This window comes from Lagenorhynchus albirostris, chromosome 6 (genome assembly GCF_949774975.1).
Source record: "Lagenorhynchus albirostris chromosome 6, mLagAlb1.1, whole genome shotgun sequence".
Taxonomy (NCBI): domain Eukaryota; kingdom Metazoa; phylum Chordata; class Mammalia; order Artiodactyla; family Delphinidae; genus Lagenorhynchus; species Lagenorhynchus albirostris.
In genome coordinates this window covers 20,115,601-20,143,409 of record NC_083100.1, presented here as the reverse complement: position 1 = coordinate 20,143,409, position 27,809 = coordinate 20,115,601, and the positions used below count along the sequence as shown (strand labels likewise).

The window sequence follows — 27,809 nt, the reverse complement described above, 5'->3', positions numbered from 1 at the left end:
AGGGTGGGAGGGAGGGAGACGCAAGCGGGAAGAGATATGGGAATATATGTATGTATATAACTGATTCATTTTGTTGTGAAGCTGAAGCTAACATACCATTGTAAAGCAATTATACTCCAATAAAGATGTTAAAAAAAAAAAAGAAAGAAAGAGCAGTCAAGTAAGCTACTTGGAGAAGCCAAAATTTAAGTTGAAACAAGCTAAATCAGAAGATGACTACCAAGGGAGGAGAGCATACCCAGCAAAGGGAACTGCAATGGAAAGTTCCTGAAGCGGTAAAGAACTCTACCTTTTTGTGGGTAGTGGAGCCTCACCTAAGGCCAATCTGGCTGTTCACTGCTATAGCATTCTCTAGACAATCAGAGTAGGAGGTTAGCCATATGGCTGCTCTTCCACAACCATGTGCCAGGTGGCATATTGCAAAGGAAACAAGCCTCAAACCAAATTCCGCCAGATGCCCAAACATTTATTATTGAGAACACTGAAAGATAGCCACACAACTTGTTCTGTCCTTCGGGGCACCCCACAAATACCTTGTCTGAAATGTGAACCCTGAGGTAGAGGCATATTCTGACAGCAAGAATTTTCTGTCGAGGTCTTCCCCTAAGTGGAGGCACACAGGCTAAATGGATTTCTAGAACAAGGAGGTCATTTAGAAAGTGCTGGTTACTAGGCTTGCTAGGTTCTTATAATTTATGCAAAGGTGGAGGTGCTATACAACCTTCCAGCCAATCACGTATCTTGAACACCACTCATTTCATCACTGAAAAGTTATTTGCAACATTGTTTATAATAATTAATATATCCTTTAATGCAGATTTAGAGATTGATATTTAAAGCAATTGTTGAGGCCATTTCTAGAGCATGGCATTTTTATTAGGGTGATTTAAATATTGCTTAACTGCCCCCTAGAGTGTAGATGGAAGCTAAGCTGCACGGTCAGTTAACATGTACATCACACAGTTTATACGGAAAGTTAACTAGAGACAACGAAACAGATGGCATGACAGGCACCCAGTATGGCTCAAGTTTTGCTAGCAAAGAGGGGAGTAGATCGAGATGAGGCTGCTGGAGTGGGAAGGGGCTAAACCTCATAAGCTACCTTAAATAATTTGCATTTATTTCAAACTGCACTGAAGGATTTTAAACAAAGAGGTAACATAATCTGATTTGGTTTTTAAGAGCTCATGCTGGTGCTTTGGGTAGAATGGGCCATAGAGGAAGGAGATTAGAACCAGAACATTCTAGAGGTTCAGATAGAAGTAATAGCATCCACCCTGCTGATGGCAGTGCAGATGGAGAAAAGTAAGCTGTATTTTGGAGATAGAGACACAAGAATGATGACTGGATGAGAGTCTGGAATGGGAGTGAGGGAGAGTTTGGAATCAAGGATGATTCTGAGTTTTAGCTAATGTACCTAATTATAGAATGGTATCTTTTACTAAGATGGAGGAGACTAAGAGGAAAAGATTTGGTAATAGAGTGAAAAAAATAAGGTAAAAGAGGGATTCCACTGTGTACTTAAAAACAGGGAATATGAGCTGGTCTTATTTATCTGTGTGTTCACCAGCATGACCTTGGTGGGTGCTTAGTGCATGCCTGAGGAATTGAAAAGCACAGATATGCTACTATTTTTGTCATTTATCTCAGTGTTTAACCTCTCACTCACCCCCTTCCCCTTTATCTTACTCCCCACCCCCACTTCTTCTTCTCCTTCTCCTCCTTCTTCTACTCTCTCTCTCTCTCTCTCTCTCTCTCTCCAATTCTAGATGGTGGCCCAAATAATCAAAGACAAGATGAATCAATAACATAATACACTTTAGACAGAAATAAAGATTCTCTAAATCATGAGGACTTGGCTTGAGTTGGCAGGGTGATACCAATAAGGAATTAAAAGGAAATGAGCTCAGTGATCAAGTATGGAGTCTGGATAAAAAGATGTAGACCACGAATTCCCTTGTCTCTGAGATGGCCTCCCGTTGCACTTGAAGTTTCCACCAGCTCTTTGCAACTCTGATAGATGACACCATCACAAATGTTACCATCCCTGTGGGTGGATGTGATGATGGTTTCCTCAACTGTAAAATGAAGGGGTTGGATAATCCCAAAGACTTGAAAGGCTCCTCTCAGATCCATCACATCTACCTTTATTTGCAAATGTCTTCCAGAGAACCAGCAATACAACAGCACCAGCTCTGGAGACTTCTCTGGTAAGGTTTCATGCAGTAGACTGAATAGCACCAGACCTTTCTGTAAAAAATAACAGAAGTTAGGGAGAAGCAGAAAAGGGTCTATATTGGACTTCCCTGGTGGGAAGAAGAAGCTGCCTGCCAATTCAGGGAACAAGGGTTTGATACCTGGCCCAGGAAGATCCCACATAATGCAGCGCAACAAAGCCCGTGCGCCACGACTACTGAGCCTACATGCCACAACTACTAAAGCCCGTGCACCTAGAGCCCGTGCTCAGCAACAAGAGAAGACACCACAAGGAGAAGTCCGTGCACCACAACGAAGTGTAGCCCTCGTAAGCTGCAACTAGAGAAAGCTCACGTGCAGCAACGAAGACGGAACACAGCCAAAAATAAATTAAAAATAAATAAATAAATAAACACACAACCCAATTAAGTAAAAGGATCTATATTTATATATCATTTCTGCAGATGGAGGAAACTCTTATTCTTGCTTTCATTTGGAAAAATACTACACTCTTTTCTGTATTTCGTTATAGTTCACCAAAGAAAAGAGAGAATAGTACTCTATGGTTTACTTAATTCTGAAGCACAGTTTAAGAGTTTTCAAGAAAGAAAAACCTACTGAAAGCCTCAAAATAAATTAAAGTAAAAAATTTATCCATGCTAGTCTCATAACAGCAGATTTCCCAGAGCTGTTCACCATATTAAATTATATATAGCACCTTTTGCCTAGGAAGGGAAATAGATATAGCCCTTTACCGGAAAGAAAACTTTACCCTGAGCAGATTATGCATATTCATGTAGTCCAGGCTATCTAACAAAATATGTTATCATATTCCTCCATTAAATCACTAATCTATCCATAGTTAAAATTGAGTCCAATTTGGTCCCAAGCCTCCTGATAGCCAATGCAAAACAAACACAGAATTGGCTACAAAATATTAATTATAACAAAGAAGGAGGCATATCATTTTGGAACGACAGTAAATACCTCCTTTAAATAGTGCGAGGCTGCGAGGAGCAGTGAACGATTCGGCAGTAGTCAGTAACCTTCTCACTCTTGCCTCTGCTGGCTGTGACACTTCGTATGGCTGTGTTCTTCACCAAAAGTCAAGGGCAGCCTGTTAAAACACAATTCATTGAAGGGTTAGGGCAAAACAGACCTTGGGTGGTGCCACTGAACCCAAGGATAAAAACAAAAGACCTAGAATGTCTGATACAGAGGCTATGATCCATACGTGACTTGAAATGTGACTGGTCTGAATTGAAATGGGCCATAAGCATAAAATACACACCAAATTCTGAAGCCTTTATACAGCAAATAAAGGAAAAAAGATCTCAACATTTTAAATATTAACTATGTGTTGAAAAGATATTTTGGATGTATTGGGTTAAATAAAATATATGATTTAAATTAATTTTACCTGCTTATTTTACTTTTTTAAAAATATTGCTACTAGAAATTTTGAAATCATAAAATTGTCTCATATTTGTGCCTTGCATTGTATTAATACCAGTGGAAAGTGTCAAGCTAGAGGGATGATCTCGCCACTTTACCTTGGATGTGTTGCTTTCTCTCCCCGCCCATCTTTTTCCTTAACTGTAAACTGAGGAATCCTGATACCCATTTCCAAGGGTTAAGTGGACTGGCTTGTATAAAGTGCCTAACGTGTTGACTGACACGTTGTAGGAGGACACAGAGTCTTCCTTCCCTACTTCTCAGCCCAGAAGCCTACCTTTGGGGCCGAAAGTGGGAAAATGACAATATTCTGGCTTCTAAATAGCAATAGTCCTGCTAAAAGATCTGCCTGTAAACCTCCTTCCCCGAGGCTTGGGGCTATTTTCTCTGCCTTGAGGCAGTGCAGTACTCTGTGATTTCAGTGTCTCAAGACAGATAACTCTGGCCCCTGCAGAATAGCCAGCATGATGACAGAGAGGGCCTGTTTATAGAAGAGAGGGCTAGAACACTACTCAGGGACTTTGTTTAAAATTCTTTTTGTAACCACACAGCTCTCTGTTTGGGTTTGCTGTTCTCATTAAATAAATATCTGGAGAGTCTTTAGGGATCATCTCAGATATGTGTGACCGGGGTTTTTAAGATAATGAACCACACTCTTGAGTCAAACTCAGTGGATTCCCAATTCAGCTTTTATGAGTCACTGAAGGATGGTCAAGAGGGGTCGGCAAGGGATGCAATGAAGTTCTTCCCAACGAGACTAAGAGAAAGGGACCCTTGTAGAGTTACATGCAAGGTTCCTACCCACCAGTTCCTTGCATAAATTTCTGACAGACAGTGTTTAGGTCAGTGAGAAGGCACAGGGAGGAGGAGAAAGACAAGACGTATGATCTGAAAGGACAGAATTGGAGGGAACGAGAACATCTTGTTAACTTGAAGTCGGCCTGAGGCTCTGCTTCATGGTTTGAGTGAACATGTGCCAATTACTTACGATTAGCACAGAAACATAAATTTATATGTTTTTTTTAATAATTTGAAATACTGATGATGCAGGAATATTTGGTGATCTAAATTTGACCCTCAGCAAGTCTAAGTCACTTTTAACTCAAACATTCCTGAAAGGAGATAGAGGAAATAGGGAAAAATACTTGGGGTAAAAAGAGCTTTCCTTTTTTAATTAATAAACTTTAGTTTTCAGAAAAGTTTTAAGTTTATAAAAAGTTGAACAGAAAGTACAGAGTTCCCATATATTCCTGCCCTCCCTCTAGTTTTAACACCTTTGCATTAGTGTGGTACATTTGAAAATATTAGTACACTATTTGTAACTAAAGTCCATAGCTTACATTAAGGTTCATCCTGTGCTGTACAGTTCTATGTGTTTTGACAAATGCACATGTCCTTTTCCCCTAATACAATAGGATACAGAGTAGTTTCACTGTCTTAAACATTCCCTGTGAGCCACCTATTCATTCTTCTCCTCTTCCTCTACTCCAGAACCACTGATCTTTTTACTATCTCTACAGTTTTGCCTTTTCTGAAATGTCATATAGTTGGAATCGTACAGTTTGTAGCCTTTTCAGACTGGCTTCTTTCACTTAACCATAAGTACTTAATGGTTCCTCCAGGAGGTCTCTTTTTTAAAAGATCAAGAAAATAGTGCCTTTCAAGAGAGATGAGGAGCATGAGAATAAATAAAAGGAAAATTTTAGGCTGTGCTATTGTTTTTGGCTCCCAGTATCTGAGAGACATACAGGACAAACTCACTCTGGAAGAGGAGATCCTAGGATAAAAGGAGTAACGTTGGCATGAGGTGAAGGGTATGAGCACAAATAAACACAGTCCACACCATGGGAAAATAGGGCTGGAGAGCAGGGGAACCTTGAGTTTGTCCACAAAGAATATAACCCAGTTGTCCAACAAGATGGTAGGTACAATTTCTCCTGGGGGTAGGAATATGAGACGACACTATTTAGAGTTATTACTCTCTTACGTTGTTTTTTTTCTTGTCTAGTTTAATTCACTTTTCAGTCATTGACTCAGAAGGATAACTTGGCTCTACCATGAGTCAAACTGATTTATTTACTTTTCTAGACAGTTTTTTTGTCCATTGATATCTTTTTCTAGAATAACATACTCTAGCTCATTTCATTAGAGGATGCTCACTGTAACACAGAGGGATCTGTCTTAAATGTATACTAAAGACACAAACCTGAAATAATAGTAACATTTTCTTAAGCAAAATTTAACTTGGGGTTTTTCATGTCAGAGAATCCTGATCAGGCCAATGTGGATAGAAGACATAGGTGAAGGAGACCTTTGGGCTGGAGATTAGTACAGCCTGTGAATAGGAAGAGCTGTGGACACCTGTCCTACCACCAAACTACTGTCCATCCTTGAAGACAGCAGTCCTCAAGAAAAGGCCATCGGTTAACCACGAACTAATAACTATTCTTCTGAACTTCTGGGTCACTCAGTGTCAGTTAAATGGAAGGTCCAGGAATCTGACCCGACTGGTAGCACCACCACTCATGCCCTCAACCTCTACTACAGTCTTTGATGGTCACTCCAGGAAAAAATCTCACTCTCCAAAGGGTCTTTGCCTAAGTGAGCCAGTGACACACACTCAGATCTCCTCTGAACAACATGCTCAGGAAGCCATGGACTAAAGGGGCAAAATGTTTCCAACCTTCACCCCTTCAGAGTAGTGTCAAATTTGGAGGAAGAGGCAGGCCATCACACCAAACATCATCAGTGAAATCAAATATCCTGGCAGTGTGAGGAAACAGAATTTATCAGGGCTCACCTCAGGAAGAATATTGTATGTGCTTAGAAGGTATATTAAGGCACTTAGGGGCAAGGAGGTGAGATCTTCCTTCCTCCAAGGGTTAGGCTTAAGGAACCCTAGATACTTGCTAAGTAAGGAAGATGAGTCCATTTAACTTCAGGTCTTTGATTTGTTGAGTGGAATATGAAAGTCTGGGGCTAGAGTGGAATTACCATGGACAAGAGAAAGGGTTTGTATGCCCCCACCTGGGGTCCCTCTTCTCCAACTCCCCCCTACCCACACAGCACTCAGTCTTTTCTTTAAATGAACTGTGAACAACGTTGGAAGGAGTACCAAATTATTATCTCACTCAGAGGACCTAATCAATTTATCCATTTTCCCAGGATTCCTTAATGTCTTTTCAATCCTGAATGAAGTCAAGGTTCCACATCAAGATCCATCTCCTTGAAAGACAATGCCTTCCCATGCAGGTGGCAGCAACCTGAAGTCAAAGGTTTGCTTCTTCTACTTCCTCCATTTGGAACTCTTCTCTTTCTGTCCTCCATATCTGCCTGTCTAAACTCTATCTATCCTTTAAGATCCAGCTCAAATGCATCTCCCCCAGCAGGCCTTATCTGGAATTAATTCATCCCTTCTTTGTATACTCATAATTACTTGTATGCAGAAACAAAGGAAGTGTGATGAGACTTTAGAACAAGGTACAACGTGCTATCTCTCACTAAAATGTAAGTTCATGAACATCAACAACGTCTTCCTTTCTATGTTTATGTAGGACTCAATCTAGGTACCAAAGGCCACACAGAGAATAAAATAAACATTTGATACTGTTATTGCTATTGATTTAGGGGCTACCTAGATTACCATCCATTCTCCAAACTTATCCTTTAAGAGCAAAACAATGGTCCACTTCTCTGTGATCCATGTCAGACTCCAAGAAGCCACTGTGTGATGTGAGGAGTTCCAGAGAGCCCTGCCCTAGAGAATGTCTACTACTAGACCACAGAGTTGATGTCTGGCTAGCATTCATCTTTCTTCTGGTAACAGCACTCTGGTTTGCCTTTGGGAACATGCCTACCCACACTTAATCCACGTGGTTTAGATGGTGCTAACTCCACAACTCAGTTGTAGAGGTAGAAACATGACCCAGATCTAGCCAGCATTTCATCCCCTTGGGCAGAGTGTTTACTTGTGAGTTGCCCACAAGACCCAAGCGAGGTCATTGAGATGCAGCCCTGGGACTATTGCTAGAACTCTTGAGACAAAAGGGCTCTTCTTCCATGGTTCTTGGCTCTGAGATGTGAGTCTAGGGCCTCCAACAGTCATTCCGTCACCTCATGGCTAGAGCCTGCCAGAGAGTAATCCTAACATGAGAAGCAGAAGAAAGCTGACATAGGGTGTCAGGTAGAGATAAAATATAGGAAGCAATATGGGACAAACTTATATTTTAAAAATTATGGCTTTTTTTCTGTCTCTAAAATCAAATCTAACTAGGTGTCCTGTATTTTTATTTACTAAATATGACAACCCGAGCAGCAGGAAGCCAGGATCTTGGTGACCAATTTTGAACCTCTCCATTATTCTACACCTCTGAACTTCTCAGCTATGTGAAGCATTACCTTCTTGTTTTTGCTTAAATTAGTTCGAGCTGGGTTGCAACATAAATTTTCCTCACTAATGTAAAAGTTCTGCCATCTTAAAGACCCATAGGTGTCCTTTTCAAAAAGAAAATATTCTTAGGAAAGAGTCATAGACCAGAGAGATTAACAGCAGGACAAGAAATTTTTGCCAGCTGTTTAGGACATGAAATATACTCAGATTGGGTAATACCTTATGCTTGGGGGTAGTAGAAAATAAACCAGTGAAAGACCACATAGCCTAGGACTATAGGCTTCATGGGCTGCGATCAAAAGTGTGTTACCATCACCAGTGTAATCAGTTCTGAGCATTCCTGCTTGTCCTCCAAAAAACACTTCACCTCCAAAGACTGTACCCCTACCTTAACTTCTGGGCTATCTACAGGGGAAAGGAACAGACTCAAATCTCCAACACAAGCCCCAAGTGATGGAAAGAAGCCAATATGTTCTTGCAGTTTGAGGGGGTAGGAGGAAGAAAGAGAGAGGGGGAAGAAGAAAGATTCTTTTCAAAACAGCCCCTGTCACTTGCCATCACCACCTGGGGGAAAGACAAACTGAGGGCAGTCTGGGTGGGAGAGTAAACAGAAAAGTGTCTCTCTGGCACCTGGAAGCAAGCAATCTGATCCGAGGGCCCCAGAGACAGAGCTTGAGGAGAGAGCTTTTGGGGGTGGGGGAGGGCAATGAGCTGTGCAGATTCCAAAGCCTTCCCTGCCCTGCCCTGTCTCTGGGCGCCAGCGTGTCAAGTCGCTGCAAACAAACAGCATGGGGAAGGCTGCCAGGAGAAATGACAAGGGTGTTTGTGAGTTCAGGAGGTTTGCACCGACCAGGCTGGGCAGGGCCACTGAAGATCTCCCCCTTCTTTACTTGGATTTCTGCTGTGTTAGCCAGTGCCTTAATTAAGCGACTTCTGTATTGGGGTGCTGGGCTTGGTGGGCATTTTAATTCACTTGACAATATTTTTTCTGATTTTCTTGCACCGCTTTTTGGAAAAATAAGTCAAAACTAGTATCATAATTAGGGGAACAGGAAACAGATGTGGATCCCCTTAGATCACACAGGACATCAGTGCAGAGGAAGAAAGATCTTTGCATCTATGCCGTCATTCCCAAGGCAGGACCTTCTCCTCTCCAGTAATCAACATGGTAGCTTACATGTCAACAATGGGGAACCCAGTTTGTAACAATTCTCTACAATTAACTACAACAGAATCAAGTTTTTGTTATTGTTTTCAAAAACTAAAAGTTGTACTGATGGAGATAATATCGAACCCCACAATTAATAAAGAGGGCACTAAAGGTTTTATCAATAGGGTGTTTCATTCAAGTTTGGGCAAGTTCAGGAAATACCACCATTTATTATTGATTTTGGTATTCCGCATAGCCTGTATTTGTGTGGTTCTTTGAATTCTCCTTCAAACCAGTTATAACTTCTTGCTGGTTCCCTCATTAATTATTGAGGGATATAAGATCTTTGATATGTGTTCCTTTTATAATGTCTGAGAATTGTAACTTTACTCTTTAACAATGACTTGGCTAAAGAGAAAGCACAGGACACAATGCATCTGTGTTACAAGATACCATCAAGGCAGATTTTTCTCAAACTTTTGAAAAAAATAAAAGCTTTGCTTCTGCATCATTACATAGTATTTTCTGCACCCTTATCCTCTTAAGGTGAGCCTGATTCCTAGCCCTCTCATTCTCCTCATTCCTCTCCCTGCTAACCCATTCAAACAACCCTCATCCCTTCCCTGGAAAAATTGGTTTTATGTAAAATCTCATACTTGTCCCTAATCAAGTGTAACTGAGAGATAAGCATTAACGAGTGTCCTTTCCTACAGAACTTTTCTAGCATGTTGCTAGGAGACAAAGCCTGAAGTTTAAGAAAATAATTTCTAGAGGTTGAGATTTCTAGGAGAAAATCTCAGACCATTCTGTGGAAAAGAATAAAAGCTTTTCAGAGGCCCTGAAATTAGAATTTGTCACTCTGCCTACGCCCTCCTCTACCCCCTGCCAAAAAGGAATATATTTTGAGTAATAACCTTGAGATGGGCTGTTTACCTATGGAACAATGGCAAGTTATGGAGAATAATTCTGAAGGATAGGGTCCTTGCTGCTAGAAGAATTTTATTTGAGGTATAACACTATCTTAAACAATCAAGTAACAGACACACAGAATACACACGTTGAGTACACAAAGTGAAAAAATATCTTCTATTACATAATTCACCATGACCATATATTGGGTATGAATGTGGAGAATGGCTGGATGGCAGCATCAACTTTCCATTGCCACCCCTCTGGGACAGAAGACGCTGGGTTTTCAGAAGACCACTTTGACTTTCCCACCCTGGCTCACTGTGACCTGCCATCACCAATGGCTATGTTTGGCTACCTGCAGCTAAATCTTCTGAGTTTTCCCACTGAGCACATAGGGGACAAGACAAGCAATATTTTCTGAGAATGAGTGTAATGAGAAGGTTTGATCAGATCAACAGACAAGCTCGTCCCAGGTGCTTCTCCTGATGTGACCCTTCATCACTGTGTAACCTGCCCACTCACCCTCTGATATACAGTTAAATTGCTGAGACAGGCTTTGGGACTGGCACCAGAAGCCCTCAGAACGCAGTGGCATTGTAGATCAGACTCACCTTCCACCAAGTTTAAATGGGGGAAACTGTCTATAAGGAGACTTCCAGGGGTCTCAGACCAGAACCAGCCTGTGAGTATCCAATCTGGGGTCTTAGATGTGATGAGCTGTAGCCAACAAGAGCTCAGTCACCAGCGGTTACCAGATCTATCCAGAGTTATGACTCCATTTATTCCCTTCATCTCACTGCTGCCAACACTCCCACAGACCTTGTGCAGGACGGTCAGTCTATGGGAAAGAGCCAAAAATTCCTTCATCTGGGGCTCTGCCTCCACAACTCTGAGAACTAAGTGCTAGAGATGATCTGCCTTTCAGAACTCATCAGCCAATGTTTAAAAAGAACCTATGACTGAATGGCAACCACGTGGTTTGACCTTCACCCCTCCACTCCCTCTGCCCTCACACCCTTAATTTCCAAATATGGACAGAGTTCATGTGACACTTCTGGAACACATGTGGGTGTACAGTCATCTTTAAACTACATCACTTGAAAATGATTTAGTCTAATTCCATCAGAGAGCAAAGGGCAGACCAACAGCTGCTTGACTGTGCAGTTTTCAGAACAAGAACTAGAACACAGAGCTGGAAGTATTAAGAAACTCATTCATCTGGAAGTCTCTGTCTCTAGTCCCTATCCTGTTTACCTCACTTAAAAATGAAATCATTTAGGATGGTGTATATAAAAGTGCCTTAACAATAAAAATATGGAACATCTATTACATACTGATCAAATGCTTTATATGAATTATCATATCTAATTCTTGAAGCTGAGGCTCAGATAAGTTCAGAAATTTGCCCACAAACACATACATCTATCAGATTCCAAAGCCTCTGTTTCACCAGTGCAGCTATATATCCCCCAAGCTATGTACCTGGTTAGCTCACCCTGACAGCCGATCTAATGCCCTCAGCTTTAGTTCTGGCTCTCTAGTTTAACATGTCTAAATGAGATTAAAAACAACTCCACAGTGTCCCAACACAAACTCCTTCACATGCCTCCACACTCCCAGAAAAGACAACTGCCAACGAGGAGGGAGTGATTCAATGACAAGGTGGGTGGCGTTGTGTGAATAAGAAGGAACAAAGCTCTTGCCCAAAGGGCATTTATACTCCACTAGTTCCAAGGCCTGCAGACTCAGTTCCTTTCAAACACCACCCATTATATAAAATGTATCGCCCTGCATGAGCCCCACCAATTCTGAGACTTTATTTCCCAACCAGGCTGAAACAGTGGGTGTTTAATTATTATTTTTATTACTTCCTGTGTGTCAGCATTTCGATGGATGTTTTCAAATACATAAGCTCATTTAACACATTAGTAGAGACATGCAAAATATTACCCCCATTCTGTTGATATGAAAACTGAGTCCAGTAGAGATCCAACCTTGTATATTCTATATCCCTGATCAGAGCCACTAACCAAGATGCAGAAGGCAATGAAAAACCTGGCTTCTTTTCCACCTGGTCTGGGTGTTGACAACATGTGTGTCTTGGTCGATGGCCAACCTATTTGCCCTGAGTGCCCTCCTGGTTACTGAAGGAAGTTTCTACATGACTGTAGTTCCCTAAGCAGGTTGCACAGCATTTCTGTCCCTTTCTAACAAGCTGATGTCACTTCTCTGAGTGATGCTTTGTGGTATATGAGAGGGCTATATCACATAACTTTTAGGCATCTATTATTTCACTACGTAAGTCTTAGGCTAAAAGGAATTTCAGGGGTCATTTAATAAAATACTATCACGCATTGAATCTTTGAGGCTTTATAACACTTCACCATTTCTAAGCACTTTTACATGCATTAGTTCATTTGATCCTCACCACTCTAGAAATTGTGTAGGAACAAACTTGAAGAGTTCTATAAGGATTCAATGGGAAAATGTATAAGCACCTAGCATAATGCCTGGTATATAATACATGCTTGATAAATTTCACCTTTTATTACTGTTAACACTTTGAAATTGGTAGGCAATGTGGTCCATTTTCTATCACACTCTCAAGGATCTTCAGAGGATGGAGAATCCTGAGTTTTCTTGACCTCTCCTTGCCCTTCAATTTGCTTATTTTCTTTGCTTGTTTCCAGGTGAAGGTAAAACTCATGTTGTTATGTACTAGCATTCTCTAGTCAGACTTGCATCACATTAGGATAAGAAATTTCTCTCCAGTCCGAAAACTGGGGAAGGTCCAGTGTTTTCATGGCTGACAGATCTGAGAAGTTGACATTGGGCTCTGTTGCTCATGATGGCCTTTGGAATGTTCAACCAGCAGCTTTATAGCATTGGGTCAGGTTGGACAATGGGGTATTCTGCTGGAATGAGCTCTCACCTGGGATCTAGGAGTCAGAATTTAAAGGCTTCATCTTTCTCTACTGAGTCACTGAAGCCTTTCCTGCATGAGTTCTTGCCTCTTCAAAACAACCTGCTTCTGCTTCACTCATGTATAATTATAAAGCTTCACTGCATGAAGCTGAAACACCCCAGTATGTGACCTTATCTGAGGATAGGGTCTTTACAAAAGCAATCAAGTTAAAATGTGGTTATTAGGGTGGGCCCCAATCCGATATGACAGGTGTCCTTTACAAAAAGGGGAAATTTGGACACAGAAACACACATAAAGGGAAGACAGTGTGAAGAGACACAGAAAAAAGATGGCCATCTACAAGCCAAGGAGAGAAATTGGGAACAGATTCTTCCCATACAGCCCTCAGAAGGAACCGATCCTGCAGACACCTTGATCTTGGATTTCTAGCCTTTAGAACTGTGAGAAAATCAATTTCTGTTGTTTAAGGAACTCAATCTGTAGTACTCTGTTATGGCAGCCCTAGCATGAAAGGAAGCAGGAGTATCTTCCTAGCCCACAGAAGCCAGGGTTTCTGGGAACTTAAAACACAGACCCTCTCTTTATTATGACCTGAAGCACAAGCTGCTATAAAAGAGCCACATCTGGTGGACAGGCTTCCATGACCAGGTTGAGCACTATTGATGCAGAAGGTTTTAAGACTCCTCCTACTTCCTTCCCCAATATGCACTTTTCTTAGCCAAGAACACAAATGAATAATGACATGTATACTGTGGAAAGTTCTGTGGGTTTTACTCTTTCACCATGGATCTGCCATATGTTTATCTGCATACAGATGTTGGAACTTTATTTTCTGATCAATTATGAGCTCCCAAACAAAGCTCCCAGCACAAGAAAACTTAGAGATGCTCTAATCCCACCATTTCATTTTCTAGGTAAGGATACAGGGACCCAGAGAGCAGAAAAAGAGAAAGCAATTCAGCAGGTTGATAGACCCTGGCCGATGTCCTAACTCCAAGTCCGAGGTTACATCCTATACATCACATTGGTTTTCCTTCACAGAAATACTTTTTAGTATGGGAAATCTGATTAAGTTCTCCCTTACCCTGTATAGGATTCCCTTTATTTACTCCCTTTTTGGTGATTAAGGAAAAAGATAAGGCCTTGCCCTAGAATGAGGGACTCTGAGGTCATCTAACACCTCTACAATATTTTTATCAAGTGGTTTGCTAGTCTCTGATTAAACACTTTCAGAGATGAGAAACTTACTATTTCATTTCAAACAGCTCTAATGATGAGAAATTCCTTAAAAGTGAACCAAAAACATGCCCAGATCAAGAAGGCAGGGACTTTTTTTTTTTAAGTTACTTAGCTTGAGCTGATGCCCAGGGCTTTTGGTCTGCCAAAGTCTCTGCAATGGTCACAATGGTTCAGATGACACCTCCCTTCTATTGGGAGAACTCCCTTCAGGGTGGTGGTAGGACTTGGTGCCCAGCTAGCACAGAGGACACTAAAAATGTCCAGTCTTTTGGGAAACAAGACAAAAAGAGTAACGAGGAGTAGTGATTTCAATTTCAAAGAATCTGCAAAGTGTGTTGAGTTGAAGAGTGGGATTCTGCCATAAGGAGAAGCATTAGCTTATTTGTGAGGAGAATGTAAGGGGGCACCCAGGGCATAGCTATGGCCTGCTCAGGTCTGCTCCATCCTACATGCTGAAAGCTGCCCCTGATCCTGGCCACTGGCCCTTGAGGGAGTGCCACTGAAGGAGACGAGGCGTGGGGGAAGGGCAACAGATCAGGTGACATTTTATAGCTCTTCCACCCAGAGAATTTCTCATGGGTACCATTCTGCCCCTCCTTTACCAATAGTCACAGATGGTTATGCATGGATGGGGCTCTAAATACTTTAAGGGTAGCTTGCTGAAGTCAAGAAACCTGGCTTTATAGTCCCAGCCTTATGAACTAGGACAAGTCACTGAATTTCCATGGACATTGTGTTTCTTATTGGTCTAATGGGAAGACTGAAGTTAGAAGAGAGCATGGCGTTCTATAGGGATGCACGTCTAAATATGTCCACTTCCACCCATTCAGGGGAAATTCCTGATAGACAAGATAGAGAGAATAAAACAAATCCTGGGTTGGAATAAAACAAAATTCTTCACTAGGAAAAGCTGGCTTGGACTGTCACTTTTAACAGTAAATAACTGCTACCATATATTGAGTGATTACTGAGGTGCCAGGCTCTGCTCATCTCATTTAACCCTCCCAAGTTCCTGTGTCCATCAAGAGATGAATGTATAAAAAAGATGTGGTGTGTATATGTATATATACATTATATATGTGTGTGTGTGTGTGTGTGTGTATATATATATATATATATATATATATATATATATATATAATGGAAAATTACTCAGCCCTAAAAAGAATGAAATTCTTCCATTTGCAGCAACATGGATGGACTGGGTGGACCTAGAGAATATTATGCTTAGTGAAATAAGTCAGGCAAAGAAAGATAAATACTGTATGATATCACTATATGTGGAATCTATAAAATAATACACACGAATGTATATAGCAAAGCAGAAACAGTCTCACAGAAAACAAACTAGTGGTTACCAGAGGGGAGACGGGAGGGGGAAGGGGCAAGTTATGGGTATGGGATTAAGAGATACAAATTGGTGCGTACAAAACAGATAAGCAACAGGGATATACTGTATAGCACAGGAAATCATAGCCATTATCTCCTAATAAATGTTAATGGAGTACAATCTGTAAAAATACTGAATCACTATGCTATACACTTGAAACTAATATAATATTGTAAATCAACCATACTTCAATTAAAAAAATAAAATAAAAATAGAGGGTGAAAAAAACAATGTTTCACATTTTGCAAGAATATATACAAATAATACACATTAAACACATGAGGAATGATTGCCTATGGAAATTTGATGTGTGGGCAGAGAGAGGAATGAATGAATGAAGGTAGGGACATAGCGGGATGTAAAGAAAAATATTGTCAAAATCCCTTCCAAAAAGTAATAGCGTTTACGTTAAAACCCACAGTATAAGAGAGTGGCCATTTTTCCATACCATTTCCAGTAGTGGATGTTATTGAATTTTAGAGTAATTTTTCCAAGCTGATGGTTATTATTAAACCTAAATTTGTTTCCAGTCTGATACTTGGGGTTACATTTTTCCGTGATGAGTGGGGTTGAGCTATTCCTTTGTCTTTTTCTGTAACTCAGGATACTGTCCACACCAGAAATGTCTTTTGATCCTCAGGGGGTTGACAGACCTAACAGGACAGTGTCTTAGATCAACAGGTCTTCTGCTATCTACAAGAATGTCACATGGCCAATGACCACACAATCCACAATGAAACTGAGTGTGGGTGCCATGGTCACCTCCAAACCCTCTCTCCAGCTTTTAAGTCACCGGCTAATGACTGGTGACCCCCAAATCTTTCCAAACCAGGAACCCATCTGTGCTTGGTTGGTAACCTCAGCTGCATGTTCAGAACATTTCCAACACTGTTTCAAATTCATTCACACTTAATGCATCAAAAAGCACTGCTCTCTCTGCACTGAGTTAATGTTGTGGAGCTGTTTCCATGAGCCCTTTTTGTTTAGCTGGGCTTTTTTTAAACCTTCCCTTCCACCTCTCCTCCTCCTCTTTTTTTTTTTTTTTTTTTTTTGGCTTTTCTTGGAAGAAGTTGATTCTTTGCCAAAACTAAATGAAACTCTGGCTCCAAGTTCAACTCAGAATTTACTAGCTGATAAATTAGAAGTGGGGTGTGGGTTGTGAAGGTGGGAGGAAAGTGGATGGGGGAGGCAGGCTTTCCTTTGGGAGCAAGTTCAAACTTGGAATCAGAAGCTATTAAAGTGTCTGATTTGTGCTGAATCATATGGGGCGGGAGTCAGGGGATGATGCTGGCTACCTGCCAGCCACACACACTGCCCAGGTTGATGAACGAGCCTCCAAAGGAACTACAACAGGATTATAATTTCACCAACATTTGAAATATATCATGAGAAGCCACGTGCATGACACTGAGGAAAGCCACACCTCCGGGGCCTCTTGTGTTCATCTATCTAACCAGCACCTGAGTTTTCATCTTTGTTTCTTGGGCCCCAGACTCTCATTCAGTTTCTTACCCAAACTTCACCCACTATGATCCTTCCTCTCACCCTTCCCTCCCTCCTCCAGCTGAGTCTTTCTAGAAACTTCTTATTCAACAAGAGGTGAGGTGGAACCATGGAGAAGACTCTAAGCTTTGAGGAGTTGAGAGGAGACTCTTTCCTAAGAAGAAGATGATGATATTAGCTCATCTAACATTGAAAGCAGTCTTATAAGGTAGATAATGTTATCTCTATTCTTATAAAGAATCAAAGCAAAAAGAACTTAAGCAACTTCTCCCAGGTAACAGAGCTAGTGAGTGCAGAGCTGGAATTCGAATCTAGGATGTTTGTGCTCTTAGCCTACAACTTCTGCCCCTCTTTCAAGCGCTCTCATCTCCGCACGGAAGTACTCATCATCTCCCAAAGAATACCTTCTCTCTCATGTTCCTGAGACTTAGCGTTTGCAGTTCTCTCAAAAGGCAGAGAAGTGGAGCAAAGAACAGGTCATTCCAGGTCTCTAGTTCCTTCCATGCCTTTCCTTACTCAAATTCTACTTCAAAGATCATCCAAACATTCAATCACTCCCTTTTCTCTCCCAACACTTTATTATGGAAAATTTCAAGCATGAAACACCCATGTACATACACCCATGTATGTACCCACCATCTAGATTCTACAATGAAGATTTTGCTGTTTTTTTTAATCATATCTATCTCTTCATACCTTTATTCATCTACCTGATCTATCTAGTTTTTTGGTGCACTTCAAAGTAAGTTGTAACCATTATCACATTACGCCTGTAACACTTCCGTGTTCCCCTCCTTTTTACTTTATGCAAAATAAGAATCACAGTTAACAATTATTGAGTATTTACTCTGTCAGGCACTGTGCCAAGCACCTTCTGTGCATTACATAATTTGATTCTATTGGTAATCATATGAGGCAGGTGCAATTACCACACTCATTTTACAGATGAGAGGAACTGAATTATAGAGAACAATGGCCGCAGCCAACATTTATTTAATGCTTTCTATGGACCATGGGCCATGCCAAGTTCTTGTCATCCATTATCTAATTTAATCCTTACAACAACCATATAAGGTAAATATTATTCCAGATGAGGAAACTGAGAGTTGGAGACTAATGTTCTGCAACCTATTAAGCGTTAGAACCTGGGTTTGAATCATTCTGACTCCACTATGCTCCACTTGCTCCCATCTGCTCACATCCTACTGTCACATCTCTTTTTCCTACTGCATTTTAGTTTTTTGCCTCCATTTATGTTTTGTATCAGACCATGGCCTCTCACAGGAAAGAGTCACATTTTAGTCTTCTTAGTCTCAGGTCCTCAGTCTGATACAAATAGGCACTTTGTAAATGTTTCCTGAATGGATTCATAACAATGAATAGTAGTAACTGAAAGCCCCATGTGTCAGAACCAGTGAAGTATTGCTAAGTTCATGACTAGTCTAGAAAAAGCAATGGAAATCTTGAAAGCTGATTCAGATGCTTCTGCTGGTCCCCTGAAGCTTTCTTTATACCAGTAGAACCTGCAACTCATCAAAGGCTCCCCACTTAATGCAGTCTGGGTGACCTGAAGGTTGGGTTGGTAGCCTAGACAATACAAGTGCTCTTGCTTGCCCAGGCTGGAGCACACATCTGTGCTCTTTGATTCACTGGGCATCTTTTATGTGTCCCATACATGGAGGACACCAGGCTACATGCTGGGGAAGACATAGAGGTAAAACATGCAAAGAATTACTTTAGAGTTCCTACTCTAAGCAGGGCACAGTAAAGACAAGAACACTCACCACTAGAACAAAGGCTATGATTGGGTACTTCCTAAGAAAGAGACAAGTCTAGTTTTAAAGGACTTCCAAGGAAGGACAAATCAGATCCCAGCATGGGGAGGAGACTCGGGGAAGGCCTGATCAAGAAATTTTGTCATTTGGGATGGGCACAGTTTTCAACAAGCAGAAGCATGGCAGAAACGAGAGAGTAAGAGTGGGAAATACAGTCCTGTGATGCTCCAATTGCCAATCAAGTTGAAAACAGACCCAGGAAGGCCAAGTTATCCCATGCAGGGTTGGAAAACAGGCAACACTGAGGCCAAACTCAATCACCATGTATGTTTATTACCAAGTACAGCAGTACCATGGACGTAGTGGTGACCACAAACCTGACTTTCAGGTAGAAGCTCATGCAGCAGGTTGCCCAGGATCCTACCTGCTATTGAGATGCAACAAAAGGCACAGTGTGGGAAGAGAAGATCCTGAAGGACCATCTCAAATGTTATGTCCCAGGCACCAAACACGGGCTGTGCAATGTTCAAAGTTCTTTACTATATATCACTTCATTTGATGCCCATAACAAGATGTGAGAGCTGTTATTAGTCCCAGCTTTTCAAATGAGAAAACTGAGGCTAAGAAAACCTGATGACTCACCCAAGGTCAGATGACCAGGAGAGACAAACCATTGACTCCAAATCCAGTGTTCTAGGAGTTAACTCTCAGGACGGAATAGGAAGATCATGGTTTTGGAAATGGTTATGGCATGCCAGAGATAACTTCCTTTCTCCAAATCTGAGTACTTCACAGTCAGTCTGTGTTATTAACTGCCACTACTGGGGTTATAGAGTAAAAAAAAATCTAAGAATTTCGAGAAGTTAGTCAAGCCTGACATTGGGCAAAACTAGCCACTCAAATGGAGTTTACTCAAGAACACCTTGTGATAATGCTTTGTGGTTACAAGTGCAGGCTCTGAAAGTAAATTGCCTGGTTTTGAATCCCATCTTACTACCTACTGGCTGTGTGACCTTGCATAATGACTTCACCTCTCTGCGCTTCAGTTTCCTCATTTGTATGATGAAGATAATAATTGTACCTACACATGCAGCTGTTGTTAGGATTAAATGCTGTTTTACGTATAAAAAAGCCTAGGAGAGGGACTAGGTACATAATAATTGTCCTACAAAAGTAACTTGATGTGTCATTTATATCCCATTTTACAACTTTCGTTAGGCACTTTAAGGTTTCAAAGAATGGAGACCTGTTCAGATGACCTCAGAGAACTGGTGTTTATTATAAAGATATGTGGCATAAACTAAGACCAGGAAACTCCACAGCTGCATGATCAGGCCTCAGAGATCTGGGAAATCAGTCTTCACCTTTTAGGCTATTGCAGCCATAACGGGTCATATGACCAAACACTGTTTGTCTGCTTGTCGCCAACTTTACTGCATGCTCCTCACTTTTTCTCCTTTCCATTTTTTCCTCCTTTTTTGTCAGTTGAATAAAGTGTGTTCATCAGGCCATGGTTATTCTCTATATTATTTATTTACTTTATCCCCTTTCCTGCATCCTTGTCTTTTTTCCTCCACCCCTTAAGCAACCACTCTGATTTGCATTTAGCGTGTATCTTTTGGTTTGTACCTGTTCTTGTAAAACATGCATTTTTTTAATGCATGTACTTTTCATCTTGAAAAATGCTACTTTGTTATATATCTCTTTCCATTTCTTATTTTTTTCACCCTTCACTATTTATAAGTTCATCCATATTATTAGAAGTTCCTCTGGGCTGTTCATCTCACGTTATCTCTCCGATATATACCGACCATACGTTGCCTATCTAATCTCCGCTGGTGCATTCCCAGATTGCTGCCAACTGCCAATCACTACAAACAACACTGTAATGAATATCTCTGCACACATCCCCTTATGGGCCTATGTGAACTCTTGGGAAATATGAGTAGCATTCATTTTAATTTGACTAAGTTTTGTCAGATTTGCTCTGTTTCTGGCAGCACCCTCAACAGCAGTGCATAAATCCACTCCAAATCATTGGCATCTTGCAGCTTTCTAACTTTGAATAAATGGCTTCTCAGTCATTCTCCAATTTCCACAATTCTGCTTCTTTCAGGTGCTGCTTCTGCTTTAATCCTCCACCTGCCCCAACCCTGCTCCCTTGCACTGCAGCTACCTGCTCTTGTTCTTTCTCTAATCTCCTGCACACTCTGCATGGTTTCTTCTTACTCATGGCTTCTATAGCTTTCAGGAGCAATAGTGTCTCTCGGCCTCCTTGTCTTTCTGTTTTACCTTCAAATACACTGACTGGGTCCCTCAGTCATTATCCAGTCTGGTGCACTTCTGTGTAGCAGAGTTCTGCCCCTGGGCCACCTCTCTGACTATCATTGGCTCAGACATCCACCCCTGGTCCAATCGGATGTCTCCATTGTTCTGAGGGTCACCTGGTATATACCTTATTGACCTCTAGGAAAGGGAATATCCATTGCAGACTCTTTCCATTGATGAGGGCTATGGGTATGGCAGGCGTTCAGAGTTTCATGGACTGCCCTGTACACATATTGATTTGATATCTTATTAAATTGTTCAAAATTTACCAATTTTGATGTGAGGTAGCTGCAATTATTCAGGTAGATCATAAATCTCGAAGGTTATTTTATATGTAAACACAGCGGGAAATAATCTTCTAGTTGCCCCTTGTTTATCTTGGGTCTCTCTTTTTCTTCTCCTTACATTCCTTCTTCCAACCCATACACATGTTATTAGAGAAATCCTGTCTTAATCCAAAGGACATATTATTCCCACTGCCTGGAACATTTTTCCCTAACTCTCCTTTTGGCCTGGCTAAAGCAACTCCATTCTTGAGCAGAATTAAATTTCACTTCTCCAAAAAGATCTTTACTGACCTTCACTCTGGACTAAGTTTTTCTGCTGGATGTCCCCATCCCCTTCCATCACACACATCACGTTTTATTATAATTCAGTGTTGTTTTACCCTACAAGATATGAGCAACCTGAGGATATGGATTGTACCTGCCCTGTTCATTGATGCATTTCTTTTGCTTAAAAAAAGTACTTTGCATCTAGTATGTGTTCAAAAATATATTTGGGTGATTTTGTTGAATGATAGAGCAACAATATTTCCAGGGACTGGGTTTAAATCCCAGTTCAGTTATCAGGTCTGGGACAAATTGTTGTTCCTGTATTATCTACCTCACAAAGCTTTATGTACGAAAAGATTTTTCACATTGTAAAGGTCTACAAAAATATGGCAAGGACACTGGATGGGTAAAGATCATTAGATAATGTTATGTTTATTAAGAGGAACGTAAGTGCCAATTACTTGAGTAAGAGAATTAATACTCTGATCCCACTATCATTTCATGAAACAAGGGGACCCTGGAGCTTGTCTTGTCTAGATACTTTGTTTTAGTGGAAAGTAAATTAACCGATAATCTATGACTTGTCACTTAGCTCTATACCAACAAGGCTAAGAAAAGGGGTCTTCTAGAGCTGTCTCTCACATATCCCCAGACATGTGCCCTTGTGAGAGGAAGCACCATCCAGCTGCACGTGGTCTCTGAATGCTTACAGCAGTCAGGCAGCTTCCTCTTTGGCTGCTGCCAAGCCGACCTTGGATTCCAGCTTCCCACAAGCCATTATTTCTTAGAATCATAGACTCATCAAATTCTCTAGTGTTTTTTTTTCTTTCCTCTGTGCCTCTTACTGATCCAGTTCTTCCCACTGACCTATGAAGAAGTAGCAAAAAGAGATACACATACTGGGTCAGAGCTTTCATGTGCTATGATACAATATGTACCCCACTTCCTGCCACCCCACATCAGATGGCTGTGGAAATATCTGGGGGATTCAAACGCTAGACCTCTGATTTCCAGGCAAAGTGTAGTTGTTCCCCAACATACACATGGCTTCCCAGTAAGAAGAATTATAATATTTATACTTTTTGTAGTGGTTACAGGAATTAGAAGCAGTAACAAAAGCTAATCCTAATAAGGAGTCCTTTGTGCCCAGCTGTTATAAAACAGGGTTTTTCACAAGTATTTACTCTCTCTGCAGAATGCAGCATTGAAGTGCAAAAGTTTACCCCAAGCATGCCCACTGCTTCTTTAAACCTTCCAAAAGACACACAAGCCTCTTATTTTTCAGGGCCCATCTGGCTATAAATTGCAATCGACATTAATTTATGAAAACAAATGACACCAGCCTACTCCACAACATTTTGAAATGGGAGAATTAGGCAGGGCAATAAAACAGGAATAAAATAAAAACACTCACTCAGACCCCATAGCTGCCCTGGCAATATTCCAAGCCACACAAAGACCCTGAGTATCTCTATTCCAATACATTTTGCTTTTGCAAAGTTACAGTTATTTGATCACAAGACATGAAATTAGCTCTTTGTCACAGAGAGTGGCAGGAAATTAAGCACATCCAAGTCTTTTCCCCTGTGACTGGAATCACCATTCCATCTGCAGAGTATACATCAATGGTGATAACCACAGAGAGAAAAGACACTGGATCATCAACACTGGCTGATGATGTAGCTAGTGGTTTAATCTATTTTCTCTAGGACCTGCGGAGCTTATTTTGTTCCTGGGACTATTATCCAAGATTTGGAGCATGGAACTCTAAGGAAAGTCAAGAGCATGGTTTATAAGCATAAAGAAGGAATTGAGGCAATTTTGACCTCTTTATTATGGCATCTTTATTTATTGGCATTAAGGAGACAAAATGTCAATACATTGTGCCAACTAAGATACCATAAGAATGATGTGAAGAGAAAGGGCTTCACAATGTGTCTATGACTCTACACAAGGCAGCTGACCTCTCTGGGTCTCCATTTCTTTGGATGCATGAACCTTTTGCTTCTGAGTTTTTCAGTCACGAACACCAAAGGTAGTAAAACACACATATATACACAACAAGAATATTTGGAGCTCTGAGAGACAATCAATTGGCACAACTTTAAAAACCATTTTCATTTTAAAAGGCTACATTTAACATAAAACATTTAGATGGAGGCTGGAATAGGGGCTACAGACTCTTCCTCTAGACTCCACCCCATTGAGAGAAAAGATACAAGGTTCATGAGACCCAAGTGAGCATCAAAGGACCAGACTGTTTATTGGTGAAGAAGGATGTACCCAATCACTCTCTGAAAGTAGGATTTGTAGACAACTTTGGAGAATAGAACTTAGACCTTAAGCTTAGTGGGGCTTCTTATTCCAGCTACCCAAATCTTGGTCCTAGGAGCCATCTGTTTAAAGAGCTGATCTGTGAGTCTGACCTGAATCCACCTTCCAGCTAGTTTCAAGGACAACAGGCTTGTCTCTACACCCTGGCACAGCTAGAAAACAGAGAAAGGATGGAGAGCCTCTTTTCCCCCACCTTACTGGGGCACTTTGCTCAGGGGAATTTACCACATGGAATTTACCACAAGGAGAAGACCCAAGACCATGAGCCCTCAATTCCCATGAGAAAACACAGAAACAATACCATGTGTAAACTGTGGGCAACATTTAACACAGTCACTCCACCCACTAGTAAATGTGGTTCAGTAAAGGTCAAGCCCTCACCAGTCAACTTCACTATCCACCCCCATCCCCTTTAGGGAAGAGCAAATAGGCAGTTGGAGGGATAAGACAGAAGTATTATATTCCTTCTCTAAGAGACAAAGAGCAAACGTGGGGAGAGGAATAAAATAATTTCTTCTCTCAGCTGTCAGAAGGATTTTCTAACTGAAGGAATGGAGAAAACAGAAACAACCAGAAAAAGAAACTTTAGAAAGAACTTTCCTCAGAATATTTAAAGACTAGGAGAGAACCATATCATTGTGCACTTGAGAACAGAGACATATCAAGTGGAACAAAATTCCTAATTTCCCCTCTTGAAATGCATTCATGGTGAGATTTCTCTGATTGATCCCATCTTACAGTCTTCTTGGTTGGTCCTGAGAGATGGACAAAAATTATGAAAGCCGAGTTCTCCCTGATCTTCTTCTGGAAGGTGAAGTGTTGGTCTAAGGCACCTGTGATATAGAGCCTGAGAGCAGAGTCCTCACCGTTAGGGGAAAAGATAGAATGTTATCTAGACTTTCCCAAGACTGACATGAGAGAAATATACAAAATGTGAATCATTCACTTGAGGACAGCATTGGAAGAACCGATGAAAGCTCAGAGAATGCAGGGGGGGGGGGGGAGAAAAACTTACAGGAAAAGATTTCCAGAGATACAGAGAACAATTTCTCAGTGAGCCAGCTTGGAAAAAACAATTTAAAGGAAGCACATCTTCAGTCTGTCTTTAACAGATGTTTACTAACTCACTGTGGTCCTGGAGCCAGCTGTGGCTGAATAGGGAACATTTTCCATCACAGATCCTTTGTGGTGAAAAAGAATAAAGTTGAAAATGGATGGCACCAGACTGTCCATGATTTATCATTTTAGTCTTGTCACCAAGAATCAAAGAGCCCCATTCAGGGACGCTAGAGCAAAGGAAAAGGCAAAGAAATATTTGATTTGATATGAATCAGTTATTTGAGGTCAATCTGGAAAGTTTCTTTAGAGTAAATAAAAACCCAACATTTCAAAGAAATAAAGAATAATAATCTGGTGATCTCTCATGGCAAACTTTCAAGAATAAAGAATTTAATTTATTAAGGATGTACAGCAGCACATTCTAAGGATGGAGCAATATCTCAACAACTTAATAGGGATAGAATTACTGGGAAAGCAAGCTTTCTCCAGAGGTTATTTTGCCCTTTACCCTGACTCTAAGAAGAGCAATAGTCAAGCCAAATATGGAAGTCCCCAGTCCTTATGGCTATTACTTGTTCCTGGACTTTGTAGTATTTGGAATAGCATGCTTCAATGATAAAATTTAGGCCAGTTTTTCTTTCATCTCTTGCCTCTTCTCAGATTCTTTTTTCTTCTCTCCTGCTTCACAGCTTTTGTACTTGTTGTCCCTATGCCTACAGTGCTCTTGCTTCAACTTTATTTGGCTGTTACCTTCTTACCCTTCTGGTCTTGGGTAGAATGTCACCTTCTCCAGGAAGTCTCCCCTTATGGCCTCATCTAAAGTAAAGATGATCTCCTATTATTTTCTATCCCATTGCTCTGTTTATTTACATCATAATAATTATCAAATTATCACATTTTTATAATTAACAGATCATTAAATAGGAACTTAAAAGGGAAATTAGAAAGTATTTTGAACTGCATGAAAATCAAAATTTGTGTTATGTCACTAAAGTAGTTCTTAGGAGGAAATATATAGTGCCAAACACCTACATTAGAGAAATAAAATAAAATCTCAAATAAATTACTTCAGTTTCCACCATAAGAAATTGTAAGAAGAAGAGCAAATTAAACCCAAAATAAGTAAAAGAGTGGAAATAATAAAGATCAAAGAAGAAATCAATGAAATGGAAAGGAGTAAATTATTAGAAAAATAAATGAACTGATGAAATAATAGGTAGTTCTTTAAAAACATCAATAGAATTGATCATTCTCTAACCAGATCAGGAAAAATCAGAGAGAGAAAGAGAGAGAGAGAGAAGGTATGAATTATCAATATCAGGAATGAGAGATGGCATTATTACAGATTCTACAAAAATGAAAAGAATAATAGGGAAATATTATGTACAACTTTATGCCAATAATTTGACAACCTAAATGACATGGATAAATTTCTTGAAAGACACAAACTATCAATGTTCACTCAAGAGAAAACAGGTCACATTAACAGGTATAGCCCTATATCTAATAAAGAAATTGAATTTGTAGTTAAAAATCTTCCCACAAAGAAAACTCCAGGTTTAGATGCCATCATTGGTGAATTAATTTTAGGAAGAAATAATACCAATTCTAGGGACTTCCCTGGCAGTCCAGTGGTTAAGACTCTGCGCTTCCACTGCAGGGGGAGTAGGTTAGATCTCTGGTTGGGGAACTAAGATCCCACATGCCTCGCACCTCAGCTAAAAAAAAAAGTTACCAATTCTATACAAACAATCCCAGAAACTTAAACAGGAAAGACTGTTTTCCAACTCTTTCTATGAAGCCGGAATTACCCTGATACAAAAACCATACAAAGACATTATAGGAGAAGAAAACGCCAGACTAACAGCCATCATGAACATAGATGCAAAGCTTCTAGACAACATTTTAGTAAACCAAGTCCAACAATATATATAAAGAATATGGCACATGACCAAACAGGGTTTATTCCAGGAATACAAGTTTTGATAAACATTTGATAATAAATCAATGTAATTCTCTATATTAGAAAGCCAAAAGAAAAAAATGATCATCTTAATAGATACAATAAAGCATTTGACAAAATCCAATATCCGGTTCTGCCCAAAACTTAAAATTAAAACACCCACACACCTTTTGGCAAGCTAAGAGTAGAAGAGAACGGCCTCAATCATACCTAATGGTGGAAGAATAAATATTTTCCCCCAAAGATCAGGTACAAGCAAATTGTATCTGCTCTCACCATTTCTATTTAATGTTGTACTGCAGCTTCCAGTCAGGAAAATTTGGCAAAAACAAGAAAAAAACTTCTATATTAAAAAGAAGTAAAACTTACTTTACTTACAGATTCCATGATTGTCTGGGTATAAAATCAGATGAAATCTACAAAAAAATCCATTGTATTTCTATATCGTAGCAAGGAACAATTGGAAATTGATATTAAAAACAATATTACTCACAATTTTGAAAAATCAAATAGTTATGCATAATTCTGACAAAAGATGTGAAATACCTATGCCCTGAAAACAACAAAACATTGCTGAGAAAAATTAAAGAAGACCTAAAGAAATGGAGAGATATATTTTGTTCATGGATTGGAAC

At 40.3% G+C, this 27,809-nt stretch overlaps 1 long non-coding RNA gene across 1 annotated transcript in view; it reads right to left on the bottom strand.

Moving 5' to 3' along the window:
- Window positions 1-2,173: 2,173 nt before the first annotated feature.
- Window positions 2,174-27,809, bottom strand: part of LOC132521648 (uncharacterized) — a 30,987-nt gene continuing 5,351 nt past the window's right edge. The window contains exons 2-3 of the long non-coding RNA XR_009540927.1: window positions 3,243-3,313; window positions 2,174-2,250 (exon numbers count right to left, since the gene is read on the bottom strand). This is a non-coding gene — a long non-coding RNA (uncharacterized LOC132521648). The remainder of the gene's footprint in view (window positions 2,251-3,242; window positions 3,314-27,809) is intronic.